The sequence below is a fragment of the Pistacia vera genome, unplaced genomic scaffold, assembly GCF_008641045.1.
Source record: "Pistacia vera cultivar Batoury unplaced genomic scaffold, PisVer_v2 Contig47, whole genome shotgun sequence".
NCBI lineage: Eukaryota > Viridiplantae > Streptophyta > Magnoliopsida > Sapindales > Anacardiaceae > Pistacia > Pistacia vera.
Window position 1 is genome coordinate 539,284 of NW_022196301.1, and position 7,277 is coordinate 546,560.

Here is a 7,277-nt window from a genome sequence, read left to right on the forward strand (position 1 = left end):
TAATTTTTAAATTCTACCTCGTAATAATTACCCAACTACTTGTAATAACCACCCAACTTTACCTAACAATAATATTTTCAAAATACTACTTTAAATAACTAAAATACACGTTTGTTTCCTTTTCTTATCCGTATTCCAAATCTTAATTCTTTCTGAAATCACTTAGACGCTTGCGACTTCCCTATTTCTAAAGGTCCAATGACATTAAATATACGATGGAGTTGTACAGGCAATGATCAATAGAAATTTTGGAAAAGCAAAAGGTGATATATGACACTGAAAAAACAGAAACGGAACACCCAAAATCTATTACGGTTTGTGGTTGCCACTTACATCCTCAATGTCTAAACAACTCAAAAACTAGTAAGTGACAATAAAATGATTTCAAACTGACCATTTTGAAGCATGTATCTTACACAGGAGACAAAATTTTCACTACGAAAAGTTTGGAGGGAACCTCCTGTTAGAATTGGGTTTCTCTCGCGAATGCGGATTGGCCTCAACCCCAAATATTGTATGCGCACTTTTCTTGTTTCCGCCACTGGCCTGCTTGAGGAGCAATAAAAATGAAGGCAAAGCTTTGCCACCCTAAATACTGCATATATAGACCAATTTAGCATTGACACCTGCAACAAGTTTTTCTTCATAACACCAACCTGAAATCAACAATATACCAGTAGTTAATAACACACTTTTGGAAACATTGAGTGATAAAAACCAAATTAAATACTACTATTAACATAAATCATACAGGAAATACAAAGTTGAAAGAAGAAATGCCCTCAAACTGCATAGATATTATAAACATTTTGAGTTGAGGACGTTCAACAAAATACTTACATAAAATTTATAAAATTCATGTGATGCAATAACTGAACAGTCAAGTGCCCTCATCTAGATCGTCAACCTCCTCTAGGATAACATATTTTGCAGAAACGTTTGCTGTGGGTGAACTCAAAATGTCATCTTCACTTGCATGACCCTTCTTTAGCTTCTGGTATCTGAAAGAGGATAGCATCAACAAAAATAAATAATTAGAAAAATATTAGGAAAACTTGACTGGAAAGCAAAATATAGCAATAAGTTGCCAAGCTTATGTAGGTAAAAAATCAAAATTTTCCATTTTGTACCTTCCACAACTAAATATATAATTCACACATTTTATTATCTATAAGCTCAAAAACCATGAAGTGAACTTTAAAATTCTACCAATTTAGGCTTATCAAGAAAAATATCGATACCAAAAATGAAAAAGAACTAAATAGAGAGCTGATAAAATATCAATTCACGTTGCCATAAGAAAAAGCATAGAAGCATATAATTCTAGTTCAAAACTATATTACGGACTTACTTGAACCAGTTGAACAAACTGACACCAACCATGATTGTAAAGAGACCAATGCCCTTTAACCAAGTAAACTTGTCATGGAAGTAGAAAACTGCAACCTACACGTTTCCAAATTGAAGTCAGCAGAAGTATTTTTTTAATGAAAACTTGATACTTTGCAACCATTAACACAAAGATAACATGAAACTAAAGAGGAAAATCTTTACAATGCATCTATGCAAACATTTTCAGATTGACTGATAACCAGACAAACGATACAGCATAGACAAAGGCCAACATTCTGCACAAATAATTTGTAAGAATAGAGGTTTAGAGAAGAGCTTTACCAATATTGTTACAGATTCCTTAACAACACCTGCTATTGTTACCGTGACAGCACTTGTTACTGAGACAAGTACATATTCTGTCAATACCTGAAACAAGAGTTAATAGCTTAACTCCTTGGGCACCCATGAGAGTCAGATAAAAAGAAATGTGTTTAGCATAAAAGCTTATCAGACAGAACATGAAAAGCATCCAATATTTGCCAACTACTATGTAAAACTTTCCCACACCCCTTTCATGCAAGAAAAATAGAAGGTTTAACTGAAATTCATACCATGAAAAAGGCTAAAGTTCCACCAAAAAGCATCAGCAAGCAACTTCTAGTGACATGCCACGAGTTATTGAAGTAATTGTTCTCTCTGAATTCATGCCATGGATCCAAAAAAAGGGAAAGAAGAGCAGTCACCACTGCCATCACAGGAGTCAAGTAGCTCATCAAGGTAAGTGGATTTTTAAGACCTGAAAGTAGAACAATTTAGAAACAAATTCTTCAGTTAAGCATACAATTGTGACAAAATATTTACGAAAGAAACATGATAAATATTATTGTGTACATGTGCAGTCAATTAAAGCACTACATGCAAATCTAATCACAAGAAATATCAGCTAAAACTTCAAATCAAATGGAATAGTGAGAAATAGCACCTACCATAAGCTTCTTTCTGTATGTACATTTCCATTTCACCATGCACCGCCAACAGAAAAACAGTAAATTGAAGTCAGATTGTATAACTATGGAATCAAAAGTATTGGAGTTATGCCTCAGATTATATAAACTCATTAGATAATGAAAATTGAGGAAACAACTAAACAATACCTGTAGAAGAATTTGAGTCATGCACCAGCGAAACCCAGACATCACAGCAGCAAGCATAACAAAAATAAAACCCCAAAACTCAAAGTCCGTCTCCTTTGCAACTAGTGTTTGAAGTGATAAAAAAGAGCATATCAGAACACTCAGTTTTTTATTGGGGGCATTATAATGCTTGAGAACTGCAATAAATTTTAGCAAGGACCCTCCCAATGCCCACACCTCGAAAAAAAAGAGAGGAGGGGTGGGGTGTGTTCACGGCCAATAATAGTAATGATGGTGGAGGTCACAGGAAAAGCTAGGAACTTCCATCAATACATAATTGTAAAGTAATACAATCACAGATGATCAAACTCATCAAACCTAAAAGCCAAGTCATTTGTGAAAGATTATTGCCTTTCCGCTTCCTTTTGGCCTTTGGTTGCTTAGAAATTTTAGGAATTTTTTTCTTCATTCGTCTCAATTAAGGAGTTTTCAGTTGATTTTGTATAAATTGCGGACATTTTTGTTCTGGGAAGGAACAATTACTGTAGTTTATAGAAACATTTTGCCTCCCATGGTATTTTTGATACTTGGTAGACATCTGATTGCTGCATCTCCTCACCCTTTTTTCATTAATATAAAATTCATAGTTTCATATAAAAAATGGTGTCATGTCATTTAATTGTTGTTAGAAGTTGAATTTGTCCCACATCGTCCCAATAGTGAGTTGTTATGGTGTATATAAGTGATTGGGCTCCCTCCTCCTTTGAGCTAGCTTTTGGGAGTGAGTTCTACCCAAGCCCACTTTATCAATTGTAAATCCCACATAAATAGACACATAGATTTCTAAAGTTGGAGGGATCTGGATACTTTTATCACTCAAGCAATTCGCAGAAAAGTAACAGAAAGTCCTAGTTTTTTTTTTTTTTTTTTGGTAAGTGGAATTCCTAGTTTCCCTACTATTGTAATCTCCCAACTCTGCATCTCATGAAATAAGCATATATAACTATATAAATATTATTTGTAGTCATTCATTACAAACATTCTATGCCTCAAAGGCTATTCGTTTTCACTTTACCCAGTTTCAGATATTTTGTTGCAACTGAGAGATTTAAACAAAATAAGGAAGAAAATAAATGTTATTCAAATCCTGATATTACACAACGTGAAAGAAAGAAAATGATTACACTGCATACCTGTTAATAAGATTCCAACAGAGATAACCACTGTGATACCTAAAAGTTTAAAGCTCGGAGACTCCAGCCTACAAAAGGTAAAATGAAAGATGGCAGAGAATTCTGTGTCATAATATTTTGCATTAAATATCAAAAGTTCGGGGAAAAAGCATATAATTTTGTACACCTTTGCAGTCAAATTTATAAAACAAAGCAGCCTTATTCTCACACATTTTGTACTTCATAACCAGATTAGGCATTCCCAGAACACAAATCTCTATTAGAGTAGGCAACCAAGAGGAATGAAACAAGGCAAAGGTTTAACAATAACCATCATGCTCCAAACACATCCCTGTAACATCTATATGATGGTTAATGTGCAAAACACCAGTTCTGAGGGAAAGTGTTGGAACCCACTCCTCAATCAATTCAGATAAAGCAGAGATCAAACACTTTAAGCAATAAAAATCAGAATATAAGGCTAACAACGGGAAACACCAGAACTGAAGAACCTATCTATATATATATATATTAACAAAAGAAGAGGATATAAAAGCTTATACCAGAAGGAATTAGACAACCTCAATCAAACATGAAAGAAAATAACAAACACAGACAGAAAAGATTAAGAAAACGGCTGAACTTCCGAGGGTCAGCATCCTCCGTGTTTTCCTTCCAATTTTCCAGATACCCTCCTCCTTTTACCTCCCTTTTATCTCGTTTCTATCAACAAAATCTCTCCCTAATCCACCTATTGCTGCCATCTGTCCACTCAAAAACTAATTTTTAAACACCTCACTCAGCCGGATCTGCTTTGTTACAATGCTATAATCCCTACTTGCTCTCTGGACTTCCCTTGTACACACAAATTGCAGCTCATCAGAAAGCAAGGGAATGAAGGAGATATTTTTCTTTTGATAGCTAGTAATATAGTTAAAAAAAGGGGATATCATTTATAAAGTTAAGTGCCAACAAATGAGGATATTGAGCAAAAAATGTATGATCCGCAACGGAACATTATTTTTTAAAAGCACAAACATTTAATTCTAATTTCTAAGGTAGCTCTAAAAAGACTTTGGGATGCCAGTAAATAATTATTCATAACTTCCTCCCCCCTCCCCAATTATATTTTCTAATATACAAGACTTTAAATTATATAATAAAAGAAGGGTATAAGTGGATCAAATGTCTACTCATTAGCACAAAGACCATGATTGGGTAGAAAGCTATTCAAACCGATATACAAAACACTTCCTCATTAAGATGAATAAAGAAAATATTACCTGGAATCTTTAGGACCAACCCCATAGGAAGTGAAAGAATACTCTGTCCCAAAATGATAATATCTTCCTCTCTTCTATCCTCAAAAGCAAAAATGTTCGTCCATAAGAGTCAAAAGAACTCATTAACCCACCAAACCAACTTCAATTAATTAAGTCATGCAGACTAAACTAATGCTGTTCTCAATCTCTTCAAACTCATTTTTATTCCATACTTCCTTTTCCGCAATAGTGCCAACCTAACCCTTCATCTTTACAGTCCTCCATGTCAGCACGATAGAAATGAGATGAATAAGGGAGTATCATAACTTTCTGACACATGAGCACAATGATATTGATAGCATATATAATACATGTGTCACACACATACGGCATACACAGCAAGGGCACATGCAAAGATTATAGGCCAAACACATAATCCAGGGCATACATAAAAACACACTCATAAGTTTCGTATGTATGTATTAATAAAATACTCATAAAAGACAACACTACATTCACGTGAGATATTATTATGTTAACGTAAAATTGTGAGATTGGCAAAAATGGATGATTACACATTTACCTGAATGCGAAAGCAAATAAAATGAGAATATAGGAGCAGCAGATTTACACTATAAACAAAACAAAGATTTGAAGTCAGTAAACATTCAGCATGGCATGAAAAGGAATTCAAAACTATTGACAGAGAAATACAACCGACCATTGTGGCAAAAGTAACCAGAGAAAACAGGATGCATTGCTCAAGTTAAACCATCAGTGCTGTTGCTAGGCGTTGGTACAACTGTTAAAGGCAAAGTCCATCGTAGCATTAGCTGATAGAAAAGTTAATAAGTAATAAAGAATCACCGTAGAAGCATGGAAGGAAAGAGAATAGCTTCCACAAACACTAGAGGTTGGTTTAAAGGAGATGTGTACACAACAAGTTTAAATGATAAGCATTAGATCAAGAGGATACCAAATACTTTAATAGATAAGAAAATAAAAAAAAATAAAAAAATCAAGCAAATATTTTGAATGTTATATCACCATGTATGCAACGGTGACACAAATGTGATTTGGAACACTTTGTCTCAGCACTTATATTTCAAAAGCATTGATGATTCATTCTTTCTATTATCACCTCATAAAATCTTATTTGAATTCACATTTGTACAGTGAATGTTACTTTCCCCTCTACAATCAGTACTAGGCAAGGTCGACATTTTCAAAATAGTGTTGCTAAAGAAAATCTGATAGACAAAAACAACATAGCAGTACCCACATAAAAAAAAAAAAAAATGAAAATTAATGTCAAGGAGCATCGACCTCCAACCATTCCTCTCTCTGCTTAGTATTACAATAAAAATAAGCACAGATTAGTTGGCAACAATATACCAAAGCCATAAGAAAAAATGCTAGTGCATTGGCGTGATCTAAAAAAAGTAAAACAACAATGAACAAGGAAAGAAGGATAGAAATTTGTTGAGGTTACCTCTGAAAAGGTAATCCTCCATGACATAGCAACAGAAGGTGAAACCATGAGACCAGCGAACCACGATTGCTTTTGATAAAACAGCTTGCATTGTAAAATGGACAGTATTCATCAATAAGGAGCTGGGAACTTTCCCATATCATCTCCAACAGAGTTTTGTTTCTACCTAAGGATCAACCAACGAAAAGCAAAAGGAATAAGCTCCAACAATAAAACATATGCACTATAGTCCGTGATTGAGTAAGCATGAACTTACAAGGTCAAAAATGTGCTGAAAGTGACCACATAAGTATGAAAACAATGTCTTCAACCATCAGCGGCAGAAACATAGCTCCTAGAATGTCGTGGCAAGTTCCATTATCACCACTCGTACTGGGGACCACAACACGATATTTGATAAGCTTATCTCCCTTACAGAACCATTTTCAATATCAACGGCAAATACTTTTCATCTACACTCCTTTTATCATGTACGGAATCATCAACCATAGATTCCCGCCATTCAGCTCATCCTTTTTTCTAACTCACCCTCTGAAGCGAAGGCAATTCAAAATCAGAGTCTTCTACACTTGCTTCAGAATTTTGAAGCTGACGATGCATATGTGGTAGGTCATGTTCTTCACACCAGCCCGAGAACGAAGGCTCCCTAGGAAGTAAAGAAGCTTGTTTGCGCTATCAATGAATAAACTTCTGTAATATCTCAACCTTTTCTGGATCTAAAATACCCCTACCATCTCCCAATTCTATCTAAAAGCCATATCCCAAAACTCGAATTGTTAATTAAACTCAATTTCAATTATTTTCGAGTTTGATTGTTAAGATATAGCTTTCAATCAATTGCTACTGTTACAATTAAAAAAAAATTCATAGACTCAGTGACAAC

The 7,277-nt window shown here is 34.6% G+C and overlaps 1 pseudogene; it reads right to left on the reverse strand.

Annotated features, from left to right (window-relative positions):
* Window positions 1-277: 277 nt before the first annotated feature.
* LOC116145929 lies at window positions 278-6,994 on the reverse strand (annotated as a pseudogene).
* Window positions 6,995-7,277: the final 283 nt, after the last annotated feature.